At 40.3% G+C, this 24,804-nt stretch overlaps 1 protein-coding gene across 9 annotated transcripts in view; it reads left to right on the top strand.

The window, feature by feature from the left end:
- Positions 1–24,804, top strand: part of RBM47 (RNA binding motif protein 47) — a 213,254-nt gene that overhangs the window by 152,469 nt on the left and 35,981 nt on the right. For all 9 annotated transcript variants that reach the window (XM_030921772.1, XM_030921794.1, XM_030921777.1 and 6 more), the window contains one exon: positions 17,032–17,153. The gene's annotated coding sequence lies outside the window, so the exon portion shown is untranslated. The remainder of the gene's footprint in view (positions 1–17,031; positions 17,154–24,804) is intronic.

The following is a 24,804-nucleotide window of genomic DNA, read 5'->3' as shown; positions in this document are numbered from 1 at the left end:
GGCACAGTGGCTCATGCCTGTAATCACAAGCACTTTGGGAGGCCGAGACTGGTGGATCGCCTGACGTCAGGAGTTCGAGACCCAGCATGGCCAACGTGGCAAAACTCCATCTCTACTAAAAATACAAAAAGGCCGGACGCGGAGGCTCACACCTGTAATCCTAGCACTTTGGGAGACCAAGGCGGGCGGATCACTTGAGGTTAGGAGTTTAAGACCAGCCTGGTCAGTATGGCAAAACCCTGTCTCTACCAAAAATATAAAAATCAGCTGGGCATGGTGGCGCACACCTGTAATCCCAGTTACTGCAGAGGCTGAAGCAGGAAAATTGCTTGAACCTGGGAGGCAGAGGTTGCAGTGAGCCGAGATCGTGCCACTGCACTCCAGCCTGGGCAACAGAGCGAGAATCCATCTAAAAAAAAAAAAAAAAAAAACCGGAAACCACATAATGATCCGGGTCTTTGACTGAACTTCCCCAGGGCTTGAGTACATCTCAAAAACAAAACACAACAACAACAACAAAAACAAATAATAATATAATACAAAAATTAACAGGGAATGGTGGCATTCACCTGTAGTCCCAGCTACTCTGGAGGCTGAGGTCTTTGGCTGCACTTCCCCAGGGCTTGAGTACATCTCAGGATGTTATAGAAAGTGCTCCTTAAACACCAATTGGAATGGAAGAGCATAGTGCTTGATAAATCCAGAACTTAGGGGATTTTTGTGGCAATTTTGAGGAAATTATTAAGATACCATTTGATTATCAAAGAGTAAAACTCATAGAAAACTTGGCAAAACCACACGCTTCCTGAGCCCTTGTTAACCTGACTGCCCTGTTCCTCCTGGCTCAGGAGGAAAAATAGCTACTTTTCACATTATGACAATGTAGCTGGCTTTTCTCTAGCGCAAGTGGAACAAAAGGCTACAATGTTACACATAATTTGTGACTTGGTGATAGGTGTCTTCTCTCTACCAGCATTCAATGTTTATTCTGAACTTTCTCTTTTTAAGATTAAGAAGTCTGTTAAAACTACCACAGAATCTATGAGGTAAATACTGATAATTACTTAGCTTATCAGATGCTACATTTTGCTATGTTAGAGGGACAGACAGAAAGGGATGGCCATGAAATCTAGCAGGTTTCAAAGAATTAATGGAGAGTGCTGCCTCAGATAGAGGAAGGGCTTAGAGAGAAAATGTGAAGAGAATTCTCTTTAGATTCAAATTAGATTTTGTGGCTTTCTTAAGTTATGCTTTCATTCATCGAACATTAAAGGGTTTCCTACTTAGCTCCAAAGATGCCATCTCAAAGTTCCAAAGTTTCTCTGGTTTAGTACAGAAATTCCTGTCCCTAGCAGGCTGACAGAGCAGCAAGGTGAAACATGGGTAGGTAGATAGAGAGGTAGCTAATTAGGAGGAAAGAAAGAAGATTATCTACTTAGCTCACAGCGGTAACGTATGATCTCTAAGAGCCAGAATGCCTAGGTTTGGATCCTCACTTCACTATTTATTTGCTGGCTGTTGGTCTTGAACAATTACTTTATTTCTTGTTTTCTCATCTATAAAATGGAGATGAGACTGGGTGCCGTGGCTCACGGCTGTAATCCTAACACTTTGGGAGGCCGAGGCGGGTGGATCACCTGAGGTCGGGAGTTTGACACCAGCCTGACCAACGTGATGAAACCCTGTTTCTACTGAAAATACAAAAATTAGCCAGGCATGGTGGCGGACACCTGTAATCCCAGCTACTCAGGAGGCTGAGGCAGGAGAATCACTTGAACCCGGGAGGTGGAGGTAGCAGTGAGCCGAGATCATGGAACTGCACTCCAGCCTGGGCAGTAAGAGTGAGACTTCGTCTCAAAAAAAAAAAAAAAAAAAAAAAAAAAAAAAAAAAAAGGAGAAGATACTAGTACCTGCCTCAACCATGTATGGGGATTGCATGTGTTAATATATGTGAAATGCTTAAAAGAGTGCCTGGTGAAGGAAAAGGGCTGTATATAGGAGTTAGCTACAGTGATTTTATTACAGATGGAGGTGATGAATTGAAGTGGCTGCCTGCCACATGTACTCTTGTCAGTGTTGGATGTAGCACACATGGGTGCTTGAAGTCTGTGGGCTTCATGACTGCCCATTACACAAGAAAGTAGGGAACACAGACTGATTGTGCTTTGGTGATAAATTTAAATTTATATTATCCTGAAAAAAGGTTGATCCCCACCCATTCTCATCCCTTCCTTCAGGAATTCCTCTTTGAGTCAGTCTCGCCCTATCAGCGAACCTTTCTAAAGGATAGGGATTTGGTCCAGTAGGTGAGCACTCAGGGTGGGCCCAAAGACTGTGATTTAAAGAGGATAGAGGGAATGGGAATAAGATGGAGTGAGGGTGAGTGGAGATCCCAGAGCAGCCCACGGCCTAGCCATTTTAAACTATTTGAAGTTCCTGCAAACTCGAGAAAGACATAGGTAATCAGGTTTGCTTCAAAATCATTATCCAAAAGCATTATGTTTTCTCTCAGATTTTTTTCTGTAGTTCCTATACCAGGATCCTACCACTTTATTTGAGATGGCAGCTGCCTTGCCTATTTTCTTTCTTTCTTTCTCTTTTTTTTTTTTTTTTTTTGAGATGGAGTTTCACTCTTGTTGTCCAGGCTGGAGTGCAATGGCATGATCTTGGCTCACTGCAACCTCTGCCTCCCGGGTTCAAGTGATTCTCTTGCCTCAGCCTCCTGAGTAGCTGGGATTACAGATGCCTGCCATCATGCCCAGCTAATTTTTAAATTTTTAGTGGAGACAGGGTTTCCCCATGTTGGCCAGGCTGGTCTCGAACTCGACCTCAGGTGATCCGCCCACCTCGGCCTCCCAAAGTGCTGGGATTACTGGCGTAAGCCACCGCGCCCAGTCTGCCTTGCCTCTTTTCACATTGAATAGCCACTAGCATGTAAGCAAGAAGTACTTGATATATAATTTGTTTGTTTGTTTGTTTGTTTGTTTTTTTAGATGGGAGTTCTCACTCTGTTGCCCAGGCTGGAGTGCAGTGGTGCAATCACCACTTACTTCAACCTTGACCTCCTGAGCTCAAGCGATACCCCTACCTCAGCCTCCTGAGTAGCTGGGACCACAGGTGTGCACCACCACACCCGGCTAAGACATGTGATTTAAATGAGTTTATATTAATAGCATGTCCCGTGAAAAATCGAATGGATTAGTATGCTTAATTTTTTTTTTTTTTTTTTTTTTTTTTGAGACGGAGTCTGGCTCTGTCGCCCAGGCTGGAGCGCAGTGGCCGGATCTCAGCTCACTGCAAGCTCCGCCTCCCGGGTTCACACCATTCTCCTGCCTCAGCCTCCCGAGTAGCTGGGACTACAGGCGCCCGCCTCGTCGCCCGGCTAGTTTTTTGTATTCTTTAGTAGAGACGGGGTTTCACCATGTTAGCCAGGATGGTCTCGATCTCCTGACCTTGTGATCCGCCCGTCTCAGCCTCCCAAAGTGCTGGGATTACAGGCTTGAGCCACCGCGCCCGGCCAGTATGCTTAATTTTTATAGCTAATAAATGGTAAATACAGTTTCCCTTATAATTCAGAGATTATGCAGACATAACCTCCCCCCCCCGCCACCCAACACACACATTTCTATTCTCCTACTCTGCTGTTTTTTCCTCCTTAGTTCTTTCACAATCTAGCATACTATATATTTTATTGATTCATTCATTTAATGCCTGACTCCCCTGTGAGACTATGGCATTCATGAGGGCAGAGATTTTGTCTGTTTTGCTCACTCCTATAGCCCCAGTACCTAGACCCGTGTCAGGCACTTTGAATGGATGAAATATACAAATGTTAGTTACCTTTATAATTTTAATCTTTAAAACAGTTGTACCTCTGAGCACAATGGTGCATGCTGTAGTCCCAGCTACTTGGGAGGCTGAGGAAGGAGGATCACTTAAGCCCAGGAGTTCTAGACCAGCCTGAGCAACATAGTTAGAAACAAAAATAAGTAAATAAACTTATTTTCGTAACTAGAAACAAAAATAAGTAAATAAGCCAAGAACACTGATTGAAAAGTTACCATTTTATTTATTTTTATTTATTTATTTATTTATTTTTGAGACAGGATCTCACTCTGTCATCCAGGCTGGAATGCAGTGAGGCAGTCATGGCTCACTGCAGCCTCAACCTCCCAGGCTCAAACAAACAATTTTCCCAAGTAGCTGGAACCACAGGCATATGTCACCATGCCCTGCTAATTTTTTAATTATTTGTATAGATGGGGTCTCACTATGTTGCCCAGGCTGGTCCTGAACTCCTGGGCTCAAGCAATCCTCCTATCTTGGCCTCCAAAAGTGCTGGGATTATAGGCATGAGCCACTGTATCCAGCCTACCATTTAAAATTTTAAAAGGACAGCCCACAGATCCTTCCTAATGTCCAGATAAGGACAATATCAGATATGACAATGTCCATTGTTTAATTCTTCCTTCTCTGTGACTGTTGATGCTATAATAGGATAATAGACAAATTAACAGAAAGAAAATACTATGGTGCTTTAATCATATAGGCTTGTGGATACTGCTTTATACTTCATCTGTTTTTCAATACCAGTTAATTAGCTTCTTAGTGAACTATTATTGCTGATACCACTAGTACAGTTATGTGATTTCATTATCAGTGTTTGACACCTTTTCAGGTGAAAGCTACTATCTGAATGTCTATGCACACACATATGTGCAATTTCTTTTATGCTTTAGTCATGTGTTAAAACAATAAACAATTTCAGCAAAGGCTTGAAATTCTAAACAGTGTCAAATATACTTGTGGAAAATGATATGCTACTATTATATACAAAAGCAAATACACACTCACATAATCTTTGCATTGACTATATCTTAGCTTTTAGATAAATTAAACTAAAAAGTAGGCTGGGCATGGTGGCTAGATAACTTGAGCCTAGCAGTTCGAGACCAGCCTGGGTAACACAGCAAGACCTGTCTCTCATAATAATAAAGTAATAAAAAAAATAACAACTCTCTTACCAGGATGCCACAATGGCCTTAATAGATCCTGTCTAAAATAGGCCACATAATCATGTCTTACTATGCTCCATTTCCTCCTCTCCTGGACCTGAGTCCTGTTTCTTACTCGTTTTTCCAAATCTACCTCAGAGCTTATCTCATCCCAGGCTTCTATTTTGCGTCTATACTTTTTTTTTTTTCTTTTCTCCACAGCCTCAGACCTCAGAACTGCTCTCATTCTACTCTAAATCAAAGATGCTTTGTGAAAGACAAAGGATCACTCCTCCAGGGATGATTTAAGCTTGTTGCAAGCCAGAACTATACAGAAGTTAATGTGGCCAAGAACAGTTTCTCATGCCTGTAATCCCAGCACTTTGGGAGGCTGAGGCAGATGGATCACCTGAGGTTGGGAGTTCAAGACCAGCCTGACCAACATGGTGAAACCTCATCTCTACTAAAAATACAAAATTATCCAGGCATGGTGGCGCATGCCTGTAATCCCAGCTACTCAGGAGGCCGAGGCAGGAGAATCACTTTAACCCGGGAGGCGGAGGTTGCGGTGAGCCAAGATAGCGCCATCGCCCTCCAACCTGGGCAATAAGAGTAAAACTCCATCTTAAAAGGAAAAACAAGAAGTTAACATGGCTCATGTAGCATGACTTTTCTACTATGATGCACATTTGCCTGTACAGAGGGCTGTGTACTAGGAGCCACTTTTACTATCAGTAGAAGGGGTGACTTGCTTTTTCTGTGTACTTTTCTATATTTTTTGCGCTTGTTAAAACTAGTGTGCATATGTGCACGTATTTTTTAAATTAACTTTGTTCAAAGCCGAGGCAGGAAAAATTTGCTCATTTTTTTGTTTAGGGCAGCCTATAATTGTAATTGTTGTTTTCAGGTATTCAGTGAAAAATTGCCTTCTCCTTACTCTCTTAGTCTTAAAATTCATCATCCTGAGATGGTTTATTTCCTATGTTTTTGCCTAAGTTATTTTTTGGTAACATTTAGTATAGGAACACACGTGCACACACTCACACCAAACCTACATTTCAAAATACTCTCTTTCTAATGCTTAAAACATGCCAGAACGTTTTCTTACATAATATACTCAATTACTCTTATAGAAAAACAGATTTTCTGTGTCCCATTTGTAGTCAAGAGGAATTTAAATTTGTCTAAAATCAGTTTTTGAAAACACTGCCTTAGTAACTAAGGATTGCTTCAGAGTTCCTTCAGCCAGATCATAGCGATCTAGTTTTATATAATATTTAACATAGTTATAATCTTAGACTTGTTTTGGATTTTGACCCTATGTTAACTTGTTGATAATTTATAGTCACTATCAATAGCTATTATTTTATATAGGAGTAATAAAACTGTCTTTTTAAAAAAATATATGGGTAGATGAATAGATTGAAAATGTTCTTGTCATTCTGGCCATTTTTTGTTTGTTTGTTTGTTTTTTGAGATGGAGTCTCACTGTATCGCCCAGGCTGGAGTGCAGTGGCGCCAGCTTGGCTCACTGCAATCTCTGCCTCCTGGGTTCAAGCCATTCTCGTGCCTCAGCCTTCCGAGTAGCTGGGATTACAGGAGCCCGCTACCACACCCGCATAATTTTTGTGTGTTTCGTGGAGAGAGGGTTTCACCATGTTGGCCAGGCTGGTCTCGGACTCCTAACCTCAAGTGATCCACCCGCCTCTGCCTCCCAAAGTGCTGGGATGACAGGCATGAGCCACCACACCCGGCCCATTCTGGCCTTTTTATTTCCAACTCTGGCTCCTTCAAATTACTAAGGTTTAACTGAATAAGGTTAACAATGATACAGTGATGACTCAGGGAAAACTGGGGACCATATTTTTTTTTGAAATTTTTGTTTTAGGAGCAGTTAGTTTCTCCTTCCTCTCTTAATGTGCCACAGAGCTCACTTTAATCCCAATGCAGAAGACACAGAAGTCACACTGCTTTCAGGACCTCCTCTAGGGCAGCTTCAGCTCCCTTTTCCTCTAACCTTCCCATTGCCTGAACCGACAAACTCAGCCTCCGGAGAGACTTTCGATGAGGTTCCACCCCATAACTGCTTGAAAAGGAGTGTATTTACTCAGCTTAAGTGCTTCAGGTCCTCCTGATCCGTTGTTATGTACAGATGGTTTTATTATCATAAATCCTGCTGTCCTGCCTGCTTCTCTTTCATTCTATGCCTCTTCTACTTGTCTCCACTTCTTATGAGTAAATCAATTTCTAGCTCCAGACTGATAAACTAAAATAAGGTGAGGGTTTGGTTCATGTGTAATTTTTTCCTATTTTTTTTCTCCCAGACTGATCATCATAAACATGATTGTTGATAGTCTTTTAGACACAAGGTACTTAACCCAAGTTACCTACCCCAGAGATAATGAGAAGGGGAAAAAGCAACACTTGCTAAAAATATAACATTTCTAAGAAATCCTAGTAACACTTTTTGAGTATTTTCTATATGCCAGGAGCTTTTCTAAGCACTTTACATATATTTATTTATTTAATCCCAACAGCCTAGATGAGGTAGGCATTATTGTTTTTTTATCTCTGCATGTAGCTGTACAAACGTAATGGGCATCTATCTGGTTCTAGGATGGTGGATTTTGAAAAATCGTTTGTTTCCTTATGGTCATTATTTGGGTTTGAATAAAATATTTCTGTTAAACGTCCCTCCTCTATGAACTGGCAAAGTTTTTGTCTTCTTGAGCCTTCCCTAAATCCATCAGTTACAGTAGGGTTTTCATTCCGTTTCAGGTTGCTGTTGAGCATTTTGTATGTGGCAGTTTTAACACCTCCCTTCTTTCTGTACCACCCACTCAAGCTCATTCCAGGTGCCCTTAGCACGTGACTCCCAAGGCATTAAGTGGTCAAAGCTCATTTCGTTGACCAGTGAGGAGCCCTGTGCCATGTATAACAGAGTTACACAGCTCCTGGTATTGGGAGCGAAGGGAGCGAAGGTTGCTTGAGCAAAGCTTTCATTACAGTTAGCCTGTCGCAGCCAGATCAAGATTGGAAAGGTAGGGGAAACCTTATTTGTTTTAATTGAAGAGAAGAAGAAATAATTGTGTTTGGTTAAAGCAATTTAGATCAGGCCAGATAAACAAATGATCCATATTGTTCATTTTTTAATTGAAGACCAAAAAAAAAAAAAATAATTGGAAGTTGGTTAGAATTTCAACTGCTGCACAGTCTGTCTTACCAGCAGTAAAACCAAAATTCTTAAGTTAAAAACATTTTTAAAAAAATCAGTTCATCTAACAGCTTTTCACTTTATATGCTTGAAAAATCTAGATCTTCACGGTATTGTTGTTGTTTTATAGTTTCCTGTTATTTAAACCATGGGGTAAGAAGCAGGAATTTATCAGCAATGTTGCCCATATTTGTTTTTTAAAGTCATTTCAGAGTCAGTGTTTAGAGAAGGAAACTGTAATTTTAAGATGTGAAAATTAAAATAAGGAAAAGTTAATGGAATTAACTTTATGATAATGCATATAAAGGTTGACAATGAGGAAATTTCCTGTCAGAGAAAAGTTCTTGTATAAGAAGACTCTTATCATTGTTTTCAAACCAATAGTTAAATTTATGAAATGGAATTATTTAGGTGTAGGTTATATGCTTTAAGCAGTAACATTAGTTTCTCTTTCATTATAAGTAATAGTTTAGTTATATTTTATATGCTATTCAAAATTTGTTAATGTCTCAAATGACCAGAGAAGTAGAATCTTTAATCACTTCTCTCTGTCAATGGAGCAATTTGAATAGCATTTGAAGTAGAAGCTAATCTTTTAAAGAAAAATGCTCCTCTCTTTTAATGAACCCTTCTCCCTCCTCATTATGATGAATCAATGTTGCAACAAAATGTATATGTGAGAAATGCATATTCTTATACTTATTTATTAGCCTACATCTGATATTTAGTGTCAATAGATAAGTTTGGGTTCAAAGAAAAGTGTAACTGGTTTTTCCTGATTGCTTTTTTCCAAAGATGGCTTAATATGGGTCTGTATTTTATAACAGAGATTAGGTAATACGTTTATTTTAAAATGTGACAAATGAGAGATGGCACCATTTGATTAAAAATGTATTTAAGTGTTTCGTTTTAAACTCTACTTTGATCTAATTTGTAAAGAGAATTTTTTAATGTACACATCACAAAGTATTAAATGTCCAAGAATTTCAGTTATTGAAGATTCCGTTTTCTTATTTTGACATACTCATTTAAAAAGACTTGCATCCTGAAACTGTATACTTGTATTAGATTTGTTCCAAATGCCTTTTTGTAAGACGCCTGCCACTCTCAAGATCCTCATTATTTATGTCTTTTACTCTGGTTGACTCTCTGGGGGAGGTGGGTATGGGGGCCGACCGACAGTCACAGTGTTAACTATTCACAGTGGAGAACACTTGCTAGCCACCTTCCCCTCTATAAGTCAATGCTGCTTCTCAATTCCAAGCTAAGGTTCAAAGGTTTAGACCAACTTCACAGATCAGAGGTCAGGTACGAATTGCTGCAATTTGTAGTTCAATTCTGCCGATATGACAGAATTTCACAGCTATGATGATTGCTTTTTTCCACTTCTGCACAGAGGCCAGCCTGGGCAGTTAACAGCCTAATTTGTACAAGTCAGCCCTCGGCACCTGAGTTTAATGAGTAACTAGCTGGTGCCTTAGGTTTCACTGGTACAAGGTGCATATTATAAAAAGGGTCAAATGTCAGTGCACAAAGACGGAGTGGGGAGGGGCGTGATAATCTCATCACCACCATCTATTAATCATATGTAAAGATTCAGTAATTTGTGTTTGTTTGTAAAATTATATTTCCACTGTAAGAATGGTAGTATGTTCATTTTCTTTGCTATTTGAAAGAGGTAGATAATTTTGTTAGGTGTTAGCAAGAAAGAACTATCTGATTAGAGATTACTGACTAAGCAGTAAAAAGTGAAATTGCAGTTTTGTTTACTCATTTCATGGGGTTTCTGAGTTCTCAAAAACTTTCTCAAATGTGATTGTTTTTTAAGAAGCTAGGAAACAAGTCAGAATAGCAGGTATTTCTGAGCCCATGATATTTATGCCTATCTGATATTCTCTATTCGTCACACATAAAGTTGAACTCCTATCTATATTTCTAACCTAGGCTGAGAATGTAATTTACTGTTTAAAGCTGAATATTGGGGTTCTTGAAAAAATTCCTATCTGGTGGGCCTTAACAATTCATGAATTTGCCATTCAGTTTTAACTCCTCATGTTGACACTGAAACTATAATAGAATGCATATAGAATCATTTGTCATTTTTGTTATAGCACAAATTTCAACTTTCTACTCTTCCAAATTGGAGTGCAGCAGCAATTGGATTCTTCCATAGAAGGCCTGGGGTTTGAACTCCAGCTTCTTCACTTCAGCTAAGGGACCTTAACAAATGGGCAGCCTCATTGTACCTCAGTTCTGGCATCTCCAGAATGAGTAGAATCATAGATCTTGCTTCATGTAGCAATGATTAAATAAGATGATGTATGTGGAATGCTTAGTGCTGTACCTAGTGCATGATAACCATTCAATGAATGTTGATGGTAATTACTATCATTAATATTATTATGTTATTTAGGTTGTGCGTTCACCTAACCTACCACATATACCATCTCAATTTGGTTTAGACTGGGTCTTGGCTCTGTTCATTTCATGAGGGACATAGTTGGATGTGGCATAGGAAAAGGTGATTTGGGAATGTTTCAGGATGCATTTCTTTTGAATGTCATGGGGAAGCTTATAAAATTCCTCCATTTCAAGTCTAGCACTCTTTTAGATGTTATCTTTTTTTCTTTAGCTGATTTGCTGTCACATGCCAAAAACTGTACAAGGAGATAAATCCAAATTATCTGGTTTCCTTTGAGAGCTCCTTTATTCTGCCAAGCAGTGAAAAACATTTGAGTTTAAAAAAAAAAAGTCCATAAATGATACCTTACCAGTGGGCTAAATTCTATCCTTGTTTATATATATATATATATATTACACTTACTAGAATTCATGCTTTCCAGAAATGCCAGAAATGAAAATATTAAAGTTATTCTTTTTTCATTCCATTGTTTTCATTTTAATCCTATGGAATATATCAATAGCATTTGAAGAAAAACATGGTTTTTATTTTTTGAGATGGACTATCACTCTTGTTGCCCAGGCTAGAGTGCAATGGCATGATCTCATCTTACTGCAACCTATGCCTCCCAGGTTTAAGCGATTCTCCTGCCTTAGCTGGGATTACAGGCATGTGCCACCATGCCTGGGTAATTTTTTGTATTTAGTAGAGACAGGGTTTCACCATGTTCGTCAGGCTGGTCTCAAACTCCTGACCTCAGGTGATCCACTCACCTTCACCTCCCAAAGTGCTGAAATTACAGGCGTGAGCGACTGCACCCGGCAAAAAACATGATTTTTAACTACTAATGACAATATAAAGATTATATGCTTGGCATTAAAAAGGTAGTGCCAATATATCAGACTAATTAAACAATTAAGTGCCTACTATTGGCTTGGTTTGGGTGTGGAACTCTAGGATTCTAGTTATGAGTCAGATCTAGATTCTTCCCTGGTAGAGTTTAAAACTGACTCAAGATGACTAGCATTACAGCAATTACTATAATGCTAAACCAAAGAAAATGGCCAACGGTCTACCATTTTTGTCCTACAAAATAGCAATTTTATACGCTTCAACCTAGTGCTATAGGAAGGATTATATGATGTTGGGAGAGCATATCATGGGGGGCTGCAGGAATAGCTTTCTAGAAGGAATGAAGTTTGGGATGAGTGCAAGCTGGCTAGACAGGGGAATTGGTGAGGGCTGAAATATTGGAACAGCATGTGTAAGGGGGAAAGTAACACAAGATGAGGCTGGAGGAGGACCTGGAGTCTCTTTATAGGCCTTACAGACCTTACAAAGGATACAAACTTAGTCTAAGGGCAATGGGAGGAGAGTATAGGGATTTAAGCAGAAGGGTGTTAAACCCTTCTTTTTTTTTTTTTTTTTTTTTTTTTTTTTTGAGACGGAGTTTTCCTTTTGTCACCCAGGCTAGAGTGCCTGGCATGATCTCGGCTTACTGCAGCCTCTGCCTCCCAGATTCAAGCAATTCTGTCTCAGCCTCCTGAGTAGCTAGGATTACAGGCGTGTGCCACCACACCCGGCTAATTTTGTATTTTTAGTAGAGAGAGGGTTTTGCCATGTTGACCAGACTGTTCTCAAACTCTTAGGTGATCTGCCCACCTCGGCCTCCCAAAGTGCTGGGATTACAGGCGTGAGCCACCATGCCTGGCCAAATTGTATATTTTTTAAATGGTCCCTTTACCTGCAAGGAGACCTAGATTGATTGTAGCAGGCCTGAGTGGATAGGGAGAAGCCAGCTGGGAGTCTACTGTAGAAGTCCAGGCAGGAGCTAATGGTTAGTTTATGAGATGCTTTCAAATGTCGTGTCTTGTGTAATCCTTATAATGGCAATCTTTCAATATACAGGTGACAACCTGAGGCTCAGAAAGTTATGTAGCATGCCATGGTCAAACTTTGCAGGTGGCAAAGCGACAACTAGAACTCAGTTATTTGACCCTCAACTTGGTGGTCTCCTGGCAGCATTAGGACCTTATGTACTAGCATCCTTGGGTGAGGGCAATTGGTTTATCTTAAGAAAGGTTCTGGCCAGGTATGGTGGCTCATGCCTATAATCCCAGCACTTTGGGAGGCCAAGGCAGGCGGATCACTTGAGGTCAGGAGTTCAGACTGGCCTGGCCAACATGCTGAAACCCCGCCTCTACTAAAAATACAAAAATTAGCTGGGTGTGGTGTGATGCGCACCTGTAATCCCAGCTACTTGGGAGGCTGAGGCAGGAGAATCACTTGAACCCAGGAGGCAGAGGTTGCAGTGAACTGAGATCACACCACTGCACTCTAGCCTAGGCAACAGAGTGAGACTCCGCCTCTTAAAAAAATGAAGGATCTGTTTTTTAAGAAATGGAATTCTCATTCCTTGGTGGAGGGTTGTGGTAAGAAAGTTATTTTTAGCCTAGCTTTATGACTCAGAGAAGTAGAACAGGACATGACTTGATATTAGACGGGAGCATCTTTTTTGAAAAAATAAATGTATTAATTTCAAGTGTTTTATGTATGCTATGCGTCGTTCCAAAAATGGACTGGAAACAGCTTTCAAAACTACATATGACACGTCAAGACACAAAAAGAAGAGAGGGCAAAAACATCAAGGTAGGCAAACTAAGATGATGCCAGGAGCATCCAATAAACATTTGCCCTCAAGTCCTCCCCTGTGTTGAAGACGGAGTCATGAGCAGCTATAAGATTCATATGCCCAGAAACATTAAAACAAACCAGTTGTTCTGTCAGTATAGCTCTTCCTCTTCCTCCTACTGGAATCTACAAACTTCTCCATTTGATTTTTATAAAGACTCCATGATGGGGTAAGCGATGTCTGTGCATTTTCATAGTACCAGGCTCGGCGGGGGGGAAGCTAAAATGAATTAACACCGTTAATGTCTGGAGACCACCTCATTTCTCCAGGAACTGCCCTGCAAATGTAATGTTTCCTACCTACTGTGTGACCTTTGGTAAGACAGTTTCCTTCATAGTAAAATCAGAGGTTTGGACTAGAACTAACCTTCTCAAACTGGGTTCTCTGGAGTATCCAATATTGTGTCAGGAGGAATGTGAAGCCACAGGACAAACATAACATATAGGTTTTGCTTGAAGATTTTTATGATAAACATTCTGGCCACGCACGGTGGTTCACACCTGTAACCCTAGCACTTTGGGAGGCAGAGGCCAGCAGATCACTTGAAGTTAAGAGTTCAAGACCAACCTGGCCAACATGGCAAAACCCCATCTCTACTAAAAATACAAAATGTCTCACGTAGTTTTGTGCTGCATCATAAAAAGGGAACGAAGGATCACAGATGTGCCTTTTGTGGCTGTTCAAGTAACACAGGACATTTCCCCAAAATAAAACACTGAGGGTCAATGTTTGTTTCCAGAAGAATCTGACTTTCCAGAATAACTCCAAACACAATCCATTTCGTTCGATCTGCTGGCCTTGGCCTCCCAAAATTAGCCAGGCATGGTGACGCACACCTGTAGTCCCAGCTACTCGGGAGGCTGAGGCAAGAGAATCGCTTGAACCCGGGAGGCAGAGGTTGCAGTGAGCTTAGATCATGCTACTGCACTCCAACCTGGGTGACGGAGTGAGACGCCATCTCAAAAAAAAAATTATGAAATGGATTGTGTTTGGAGTTATTCTGGAAAGTCAGATTTTTCTGGAAACAAACATTGACCCTAAGTGTTTCATTTTGGGGAAATGTCCTGTGTTACTTGAAAGGCACATTTGTGATCCTTCTTTCCCTTTTTATGATGTAGCACAAGACTATGTGAATCCTGTGTTTCACTTATACATTAATAATTTGCTTTCAATTCATAGAGTTTACATGTTCATTACCTTGATATTACATTTTAAAGGAGACATTTTACCATTATAGAAAGAGTGGAAACTCAAAATTCTGCACAAATAATATATGCCAAGAATAGTGCTTCATAAATATTTTCTCTGTTCTCCACAATAGTCCTGCCAGGAATGATTTCTGCTTTATAGATGTGGAAACTGAGGCTCAGGAAAGTTGAATATACTTGTCTGGATTTACTTAGCTAGTAGATGAGAGATGGAGGAGTCTAAATTTTATTTTATTGTCCAGACGGTATACAGTTAATTTCGAGACACACTTTCTCGTACTTTGTACATTCATTTTCATAGTTTTTATCAACTGCTATGATCTTGATTACTAGGTATTATCCAGGATGCAGCATTTCAGGAATTATCTTTTCACACAGTTGGGTAAAGATTACGTGTATTGAAACATAAATCGTTTAACAGCTATTGCTCTATAATTTATTTGAGGGTGTGGCTTTTTTCTTCTTTCAGGAGGTCATTGTTAACAAGATTGAAACTAGATCATGGTGAAGTATTATTGCTGTGTTCCCATACGGTTATGGATCTCACTGAGCACCCAGTCATTCCAATATAAAGATAGTTATGGCAGAATAATTTTGAGCTATAAGTGATATTAAAGGCCATTTAATCCAGAAGGTTTCCAACTGTGCTCTATGGAGTCCTAAAGGTCTTATGGTATCTCCACAGGGACACAATGAATGATGGAACTGGGGGCATCTCCTGACAACATCCCCTACGCATACTTCAACCAGCTTCTGTTTTATTGGTGTTGTTTCTGCATCTAGTTAGATTTTTGGTGGAAAAAAGTGTGCTACAACTAAAACACAAAGAAAAAACAAGCACAATGTTTTTTTTAATGTTGAGAACTATTGATAATCCAACTCCTTTATTTTATTTATTTATTTTTTTAGTTATTTAACTTTTTTGAGACAGAGTTTTGCTCTATCACCCAGGCTGGAGTGCAGTGGCACAATCTCAGCTCACTGCAGCCTCCGCATCCTGGGTTCCAGTGATTCTCCTGTCTCAGCCTCTTGAGTAGCTGGGTTTACAGGCACACACCATTGTGCTCAGCTAATTTTTTGAATTTTTAGTAGTGACAGGGTTTCACCATGTTGGCCAGGCTGGTCTTGAACTCTTGACCTCAAGTGATCCACCCACCTTGACATCCCAAAGTGCTGGGATTACAGGCGTGAGCCACCATGCCTGGCCTCCTTTATTATTTTTTTTTCCACGAGAGTAAACTTTGGCTTAGACAGGTGAAATGAACCGGGCATGACAGAGGTAGCGTTAAAACTAGCCTTCTGGTTCCAGTCTGGTGTTGAAACCACTGTGCCATATTGAATCTTGTATAAGTTATTCGGAGCTTCAGATGGCTTGATGCGAGCTCTCTGTAGTTTGGAAAATCAGGCAGATTATATTTCCACACATTGAAATAAAAATAAAAGTTTTATGCTTAAGATATATTTTAATTCCTCAACTGAAATATCTTTATCTTGAACTTTAAATTCTTTTCATTTGAATAGTTCCTGCATCATTACTTACTAAAGATTATCCCAAAACCCCAAATCATATTTTTCATGGGCCTCTCCATGCAAAGAACATCCTCAAAAGAATCTTGACTCTGCTGAGCACAGTGACTCACGCCTGTAATCCCAGCACTTTGGGAGACTGAAGCGGGTGGATCACTTGAGGTCAGGAATTTGAGACCAGCCTGGCCAACATGATGAAACCCCAGCTCTACTAAAAAATACTAAAATTAGCCAGGCGTGGTGGTGGGCACCTGTAATCTCAGCTACTCAAGAGGCTGAGGCAGGAGAATCGCTTGAACCTGGGAGGTGGAGTTTGCAATGAGCTGAGACTATGCGACTGCACACCAGCCTGGGCGACAGAGCAAAACTCTGTATCTCAAAAAAAAAAAAAAAAAAAAAAAAGAGTCTGAAGTCTACATTTTAGGGCAAAATAGCAAGTCTCTTTCATACCAACTCTGATTGGTAGTGGGTAACTGGAGTACTTGCTTCAGTGGTTTTGGGAACCCTCTCTGGACCCTGCAGGAATAGTTTGAAGATCTATTAGTGATGTGGAGCATAAGCCCCCAAATTGGCTGGGAGGTCCATGAACTAGATATGATCATTTCTCTAAAGGATACTACCTCTTATTTTTGTGAGTCTATAAGCATAAAGTATAGGCTACATCTGTATTCCTTCTTAAACATTATGTGCATCTTGAAGTCATGCACACTCTGCAGAAGTCAGAGAGAAAAACACAAATGGAGGAAATTGGTCATTTTCTTATTATTACTGTTCCTTGTTTCTTTAAGAATCAGATAAGCAGTTGCACTTCTTGGTTTGTAAAGAACATGATAATTAGAGTAATGGTATTTCATTTTTTGAAGAAAATAGCCCCACAATTTCTAACCATTATGCTTTGGAACTACAAGAGGATCTGTCCCCCCAATTTCTAATGCACATATGAAAATTATATTGAAATAGAAAATATTTCTAACCATTTCTTTTTTAACCCTTAGGATTTACCTTAAGGGCACGCCAAAAATTGAACAGAGAAATCCCAAGGAAGCTGCCTGAATTTGCCTGTATACTCTCATTCTGCATCTTATAAAGGACCAGACAAATCACATTAGTGGTTTTGGTGAGTGTACTTCCTCTGGTCCTTTTCCTTTCCACTTCAGCAAGAACGTAAGTTTTCATTCCTATCAACCAAGATACCTGCTGCTTGGACAATGTGTAACTGTTTGTGTTCATGTGGCAACGTTAGTGGAATATAGAACATGATAAGTCATCTGCAACCCACAATATAAACCTTTATGTCTTTGTGCACTTTACATCTTTGTGACTTAAGAGACAAGATATCACTATGTGTTGCTTATAAATCTGCCTCTTAACCTCCCAAAAAAGAGGTCAACTGTATTTCTTTCTTTCTTTCTATTTTTTTTTTTTTTTTTTTTTTTTGAGACAGTCTCACTCTGTTACCCAGGCTGGAGTGCATTGGCGTGACCTCAGCTCACTGCAGCCTCCACCTCCTAGGTTCAATCAATTCTCGTGACTTAGCCTCCTGAGTAGCTGGGATTACAGGTACGTACCACCACACCTGGCTAATTTTTATATTTTTATTAGAGACAGAGTTTTACCATGTTGGCCAGGCTGGTTCTAAAACTGCTGGCCTCAAGAGATTCACCCGCCTCAGCCTCCCAAAGTGCTGGGATTACAGACATAAGCCACAGCACCCAGCAGTCAACTATGTTTCAGTCAGACTGTATTTTGATTGTGTGACACGACGAAGGGTTCTTTGGTATAAACTAGACTAGGATTCGTGTGATAATATCTTGTGTTTTTTGATCAATCCTCATACTTTCTCTAAGTTTCTGTTTCCTCACCTGTCATATAAGGTAAAAATAACTGTCATCCCAATTCATGACAGTCCAAAGAAAGACAACATATGTAAAAGCACTTTGACAACCATTTAATCTTCTCCAAGTAGGACTGAGCCCAGTAGGCAGAGGTTGCTGTTAGCCAAGATCTTTTTTTCTTTTTTCTTTTCTTTTCTTTTTCTTTTTTTTTTTTTTTTTTTTTTTTTGAGACGGAGTCTCGCTCTGTCGCCCAGGCTGGAGTGCAGTGGCCGGATCTCAGCTCACTGCAAGCTCCGCCTCCCGGGTTTACGCCATTCTCTCGCCTCAGCCTCCCAAGTAGCTGGGACTACAGGCGCCCGCCATCTCGCCCGGCTAATTTTTTTGTATTTTTTTAGTAGAGACGGGGTTTCACCGTGTTAGCCAGGACGGTCTCGATCTCCTGACCTCGTGATCCGCCCGTCTCGGCCTCCCAAAGTGCTGGGATTACAGGCTTGAGCCACCGCGCCCGGCCTCTTTTTTTTTTTTTTAAAGAGACGGAGTCTCGCTCTTGTCGTCCAGGCTAGAGTGCAGTGTCACGATCTCGGCTCACTGCAACATTCGCCTCCCGGGTTCAAGCAATTCTCCTGCCTCAGCCTCCTGAGTAGCTGGGATTATAGGTGCGCGCTACCACACCCGGCTAATTTTCATGCCCAGGTAATTTTTTTTGTATTTTTAGTACAGACGGGGTTTCACTGTGTTGCCCAGGATGGTCTTGAACTCCTGAGCTCAGGCAATCCGCCCGCCTCGGCCTTCCATGTGCTAGAATTACAGGCGTGAGCCATCATGCCCTGCTGAGCTGAGATCTTTCTGTGGATCTAGTGAGTGAGATTATTCTATGGGCGATAATTCCCTGTGTGCTAGGAAGGGAAGGTAAGAGAAAGACTAGCCTCACCCTGACCTTGGATCCCAGCCCTCACACAGCTCCAGAAGGTGGAGGCAGTAGATACGGTGTGTCAGGCAGGGGCTGCTGGCTACACTGATGTACCCAGCAATCTCTGTGAGAGAAAATAGGTACCTTGTCTTCATGTCCCCTAGGCTGGGTTTTGGATTTAGTCCATTGAATTCAGGGACTCAGAGAGCTAAATATTTTTAATTGTAATTTTTTTCTTCTTATACAAGTATACTAATGGAAAGAAATCTGGAAATTATAGAAAAATGTAACAAAATCTACCTATAATCCCACAATCCAAATATAACCAGAATTAACATGGTATATTTACTCTGATTTTGTTTGGTTGTTTAATTTTCATATACAGTAGTCAGTCAGCCCCCATCTGCAGTTTCACTTTCCTTGGTTTCAGTTACCTGTGGTCAGCTGTTTTCCAAAAATAGAGGCATACAGTATGATATTTTGAGAGAGAGAGAGAGAGAGAGACCACACTCACATAACTTTATTATTAGAGTATTGCTATAATTCGAGTACTTATTAGAGTATTGCTATAATTGTTATATTTTATTGTTATTGTTAATCTCTTACTGTGCCTAATTTATAAATTAAACTTAATCATAGGTGTGTGTTACATATGTAAATATGTATAGGAAAAAACAGTTTATATAGGGTTCAGTACTATCAGAGGTTTCAGGGATCCACTGGGAGTCTTGGAACAGGTCCCCCTCAGATGAGAGGGGACTACCACATATCTTTAAATATTATTTAGCAAAGTTAAAATAGCTGAGAATATTAAACAGGTACTCTAAGCTGTGGCTATGCCACAATTTATTGACCATTTTTATACCATTGAATATTTGTGTTTATTACATGTAAATATAAACTATTATGTTCATTGCATTGTGTTATAAATAGCACTGCAGTAAATATATTCGAACATAAATCTTTTCTTGGGTATTTGATTATACATGTCTATAAATGGAATCACTGGGCTAATAAGAATTGACTACTTAATTAACACTGTAAAGCTCTTGATATTGTCTAACTGTTTCAGAAACATTTTACCCACCTTCCCACCTATCTCCACGCATCATATATGACAATGTGCATTTCACAGGGCACATGTAAAAACTGTGTATTACCAATTTAAGAAGATTTAAAACGAGAAATACTTTTATAGAGACTCAAAAAATACTTAGGTTGGTGCAAAAGTAATTGCAGTTTTTGCCATTAAATGTAACTACAAAAACTGCAATCACTTTTGCACCAACCTAATAAAAGCCTATTCCCTCACCTTTACCTACCCCACCTCTAGCCAATATCAGGTCTCTAAAGTAGAAGACAGTGTCCCAGATCTGTTATTACTTATCAGCCTCAATCTCTCACATCTCTCTGTGGGAAAAAGATATGTGAGGCCTACATTTATTCACTGAGTATTTATTATTACCACTTACGTTTATTTCTTGCTCTGTGCATCAGGAGAAGCTACTGGTTCATGTGATACTTCTGTTTATTATGATTATATTTTTGAAACACCACCATACTTTTTCTCACAGGAGCTGCACCATTGTACATTCCCACCAGCAACGCAAGGGTTCCAGTTTCTCCACATTCTCACCAACACTTGTGGTTTTGTTTTTTTAATAATTGCCATCACAGTGAGTGTGAAGCGGTATATCATGGTGGCTTTGATTTGTATTTCCCTAATGATAAATGATGTTGAGCATCTCCTCATGTCCTTATGAGGCATCTGTGTGTCTTCTTTCTTTATTTTTTCAAGGGTCTTTGCAGATGTATAATGTATATCTTTGCAGATATATAATGTATATCTTCTTTGGAAAAATACCTGTTCAACATTTTTGACCATTTTTAAATTAGCTTGTTTGCTTTTTGTTATTAAGTTGTAGTTCTTTATATGCTCTGAATATCAGTTCCTCATCAGACGTGATTTGCACATATTTTCTCCTACACCGTGGGTTGCCTTTTCACTCTCTTGACTGTCCTTTGGTGCACAAAAGTTATTAATTTTGATGAAGTTTACTTTATTTATTTTTTTCTTTTGTTGCTGTGCTTTTGGGGGTTGTCCAAAAAATCATTGCCAAATCCAATATCATGAAACTTTGCCCCTGTATTTTCTTCTAAGTTTTATAGTTTTAGCTCTTACGTTTAGGTCTTTGATCTATTTGATTTTATTTTTGTATATAATGTAAGGTAAGGGCCAGGACTTTTTTAAAGATGTACTTTTGATTCCCACCAAATCTCGGTGAAAGCCTGTATCAGGCAGTTAAGAAAATGACACGAGTATTCAAGCCAACATTTGTTCTGAATGATTTTTCTTCCTCATATAGGCTTAGGTGGTTTCCCAACAGACAGGTGAAAGAAAGCGTTTGGGGAACTGATGGCTCATGTAACTAGGATACAGCAGTGAGGTGGCAGTTGGGCTCAGCAAGTGTTTTGTTGTAAATATGCTTGAAGAAATCCCCAAAAAGAGAACAGCAGGGGTAGATAGTGGCTTAGGCTAGAAAAAACATGCATGTGGGTATTATGTAGGTACATATATTTGCAGCAGAGGGAAGGAGAGAGGACACTCTGTTGTTGGGAACTGTGGGCTATAGAAGATAAAAACATCTTTTATACAAAAACAAATTTCTTTTCATGCTGCTTCAGAGAAAAAAACTAAATTAGCTACAATTATGTGCTAACTATGTTTCCAAAACAGTTGTCCTAGCTCTGTTTTATTGTGGACAGAACCTAACTGCACTTAACAAAATGTGAAGTCTGTCTAGACTTCCCTTGGAGAATACTGAAAAGTACGAAGAATCCCCAGGCTGTGTAAGCTGCCTTGCCTAGCTTCAAATGTCTGCACTGGACTGGCTGCTCTCTGACGGGCTTGGAGATGACAGTAGTGCCATGCTAATGCAACTCAGGGTCTTAGGCTCTCATCATTGGAATGCTTGACATTGGCAGTTGGCTGTCCAAATTCCAAATAAAGTAATGTTAAATCTTTTTTTTTTTTTTTTTTTTTTTGAGATGGAGTCTCGCTCTGTCGCCCAGGCTGGAGTGCAATGGCATGATCTCGGCTCACTACAACCTCCACCTCCCGGGTTCAAGCGATTCTCCTGCCTGAGCCTCCCGAATAGTTGGGATAACAGGTGCCTGCCACCATGCCTGACTAACTTTTGTATTTTTTTTTTAGTAGACGTGGGGTTTCTCCATGTTGGCCATGCTGGTCTCGAACTCCTGACCTCAGGTGATCCACCCATCTCAGCCTCCCAAAGTGCTGGGATTACAGGCATGAGCCGCTGCACCCAGCCTGTTAAATCTTTTAAAACTCTGACTTCAAAACCTATGAGAAACAAACTGGAATCCAGCCCATCCCTGTTTTGGTTTTCACAGGGACTGGTTTAGGTCCTCAGCAGCGTGGGTTGCTGTAGGTCCTCATTTTCTCTTTGCCATAAAAAGGGATTTGGGAAAGAGGAAATAACTAAGCCAATTAAATTTTCCGATGCAGGATGGGATAAGATAGGCCATGCTTTCGGAAAAAAACAATTTGCAAGACTGGTATACTATATTTCCCTTGAAGCATTGAAGTCATTTCACACTTTATTAACTCGAAGAAGATCCAGTATTTCCCTGTGAGCCTGGGAATAAATGATTAGGTCAAATCAGGGTGTTTTTACTGATGTATTAGTTTTTTAATTGAAATATTAACTCCAAGTGCACTCAGTGAAAGTACAGAGTACGTGAGACATGAATAGCAATTAAACGCCAACAATCGTTCCAGGAGTTTAGTAGACCTGGGAAATCATAAATTTCCTGACACCTGAATTTCTCATTTTAAATACTTTAGGTTCAGTAAAATTCTAGATATGTATTGTATTTTCTGTTCATTTTTATTCTTCATTTAGGTGCATATTTCTTGAGTTTCTTTAATTAATATAGTTGTGCTTTCTATGTAAATTTGTAAGAATTTCCAACTGACTCTAACTGCCTAGTTTAATTATAGAGACCGGGAAAACTGGTTCTCCTTCCCTCCCTCTTCCTTCTTCTTTTAATAAGTATCTTTTTTTTTTTTTGAGACAGAGCCTTACTCTGTCACTCCGGCTGGAGTGCAGTGGTGCGATCTTGGCTCACTGCAACCCCTGCCTCTGGGGTTCAAGGGATTCTCCTACCTCAGCCTCCCAAGTAGCTGGGACTACAGGCGCCTGCCACCGTGGCTGACTAACTTTTGTATTTTTAGTAGAGATGGGGTTTCGCCATGTGGGCCAGGCTGGTCTTGGACTCCTGACCTCAGGTGACCCACCCGCCTCAGCCTCTCTGGAGTGCAGTGGCACAATCTCAGCTCACTGCAACCTTCACCTTCCAGGGTCAAGCAATTCTCCTGCCTCAGCCTCCCAAGTAGCTGGGATTACAGGCATGCACCACCACACCCGGTCTATTCCCATTTTCCAGTTGAGAGAACTGAAGCTTGGGAGAGTAAGTCACCCACCTGATGTCACACAGTTAATAAATGGCATTGAACTCAAGCAGTTGAGCTCTGGCATGCATGAGCTTGAGCTCAAGCATTGTAATAAGCAGCCTCTCAAAATACCTTCAAATAAAAGAGTGATTAAAAACTGCCTTCATGGGCAGGCCCCATTTATGTGCCTATTTCCTTGTGGCATAACATCTCTACCAAATTCCTGAGACAGTATAGCAGAAGCTAAGCATATCAGCTAAGGCCAAAAAAAAAAAAAAAAAAAAAAACAGTAATGGAAATTTTATAACTCCCTGGCCAGTACCTGCTTTACCAAAATGGCTCTAGGGATATTAACATTGGCATTCAATATAGCTCATTAGGGGTTGGTGTGGCTTTTCCATGTGACACTCCTGATGCCTGGGCATGTGTTAGAAATGCCAGCTCCTGGCTGGGCTTGGTGGCTCAGGCCTCTAATCCCAGCACTTTGGGAGGCTGAGGTGGGCAGATCACCTGAGGTTGGGAGTTTGAGACCAGCCTGACCAACATGGAGAAACCCCATCTCTACCAAAAATACAAAATTAACTGGGCATGGTGGCCCATGCCTGTAATCCCCGCTACTCAAGAGGCTGAGGCAGGAGAATTGCTTGAACCCAGGAGGCGGGGGCTTCAGTGAGCCAAGATCATGCCATTACACTATTGCACACCAGCCTTAGCAACAAGAGTGAAACTGTCTCGAATGAAGGAGGGAGGAAGGGAAGGAGGGAGGAAGGAAGGAAGGAAGGAAGGAAGGAAGGAAGGAAGGAAGGAAGGCCGGCCAGCTCCTGTACCAAAGCTGGCCTATTTATTCTTGATGGCCTCCTTTTGGCCATGCAGAAATACCACCACATAGTACCTGGGTATGACTATTTGTACCCAATTCTATATACAGGTAAACCACAAAAAAAAATTTAAATTATTTTTATTATTCGTTTTTTTTTTTTTTTTTTAGGGACAGGGTCTTGCTCTGTTGCCCAGGCTGTAGTGCAGGGGCACAGTCATAGCTCAATGCAGCCTTGAACTCCTAGGCTCAAGCAATCCTCCCACTTCCCCAGTAGTTGGGATTTCAGGCATGCACCTCAATGCACAGCTGTACCACAAAACTTATGTAAATAGATACATGAAAAAAATGTCCAAAGTGATTTGGTGGATGTTACATATAAAAGGAAAACTTTTTGTAGCTTTGTCCTACCATGTTTCTTACAAAAGACAGTGCACATTCATTCATTCTTCTATCCGTTCATTCTTTTATTCAAACATTCATTCAGTGCCAGGCACTGGGGATAAAATAAGCACCGCTGCCTTTGAAATGCTTCCATTATAGCTAATAAAATAAGGTATAAACACTATTGTTTTAACTTTTCTAAGACATTTCAAACAATGCATAAAGAAGTGGAAAGAGCCTTTAATATCTAAAATCACTTCATAGTAACACTTTTCTGTGTTAAAGGACCTGTCTCAGATGGTCTCATTTCTAATAGAGTTCTTTGAAAAGACTTAGAAACAAACA

This window comes from Rhinopithecus roxellana, chromosome 2 (assembly GCF_007565055.1).
Source record: "Rhinopithecus roxellana isolate Shanxi Qingling chromosome 2, ASM756505v1, whole genome shotgun sequence".
Taxonomy (NCBI): Eukaryota; Metazoa; Chordata; class Mammalia; order Primates; family Cercopithecidae; genus Rhinopithecus; species Rhinopithecus roxellana.
The sequence above is the reverse complement of the archived record's forward strand: the minus strand, read 5'-3'. Positions and strand labels throughout refer to the sequence as shown.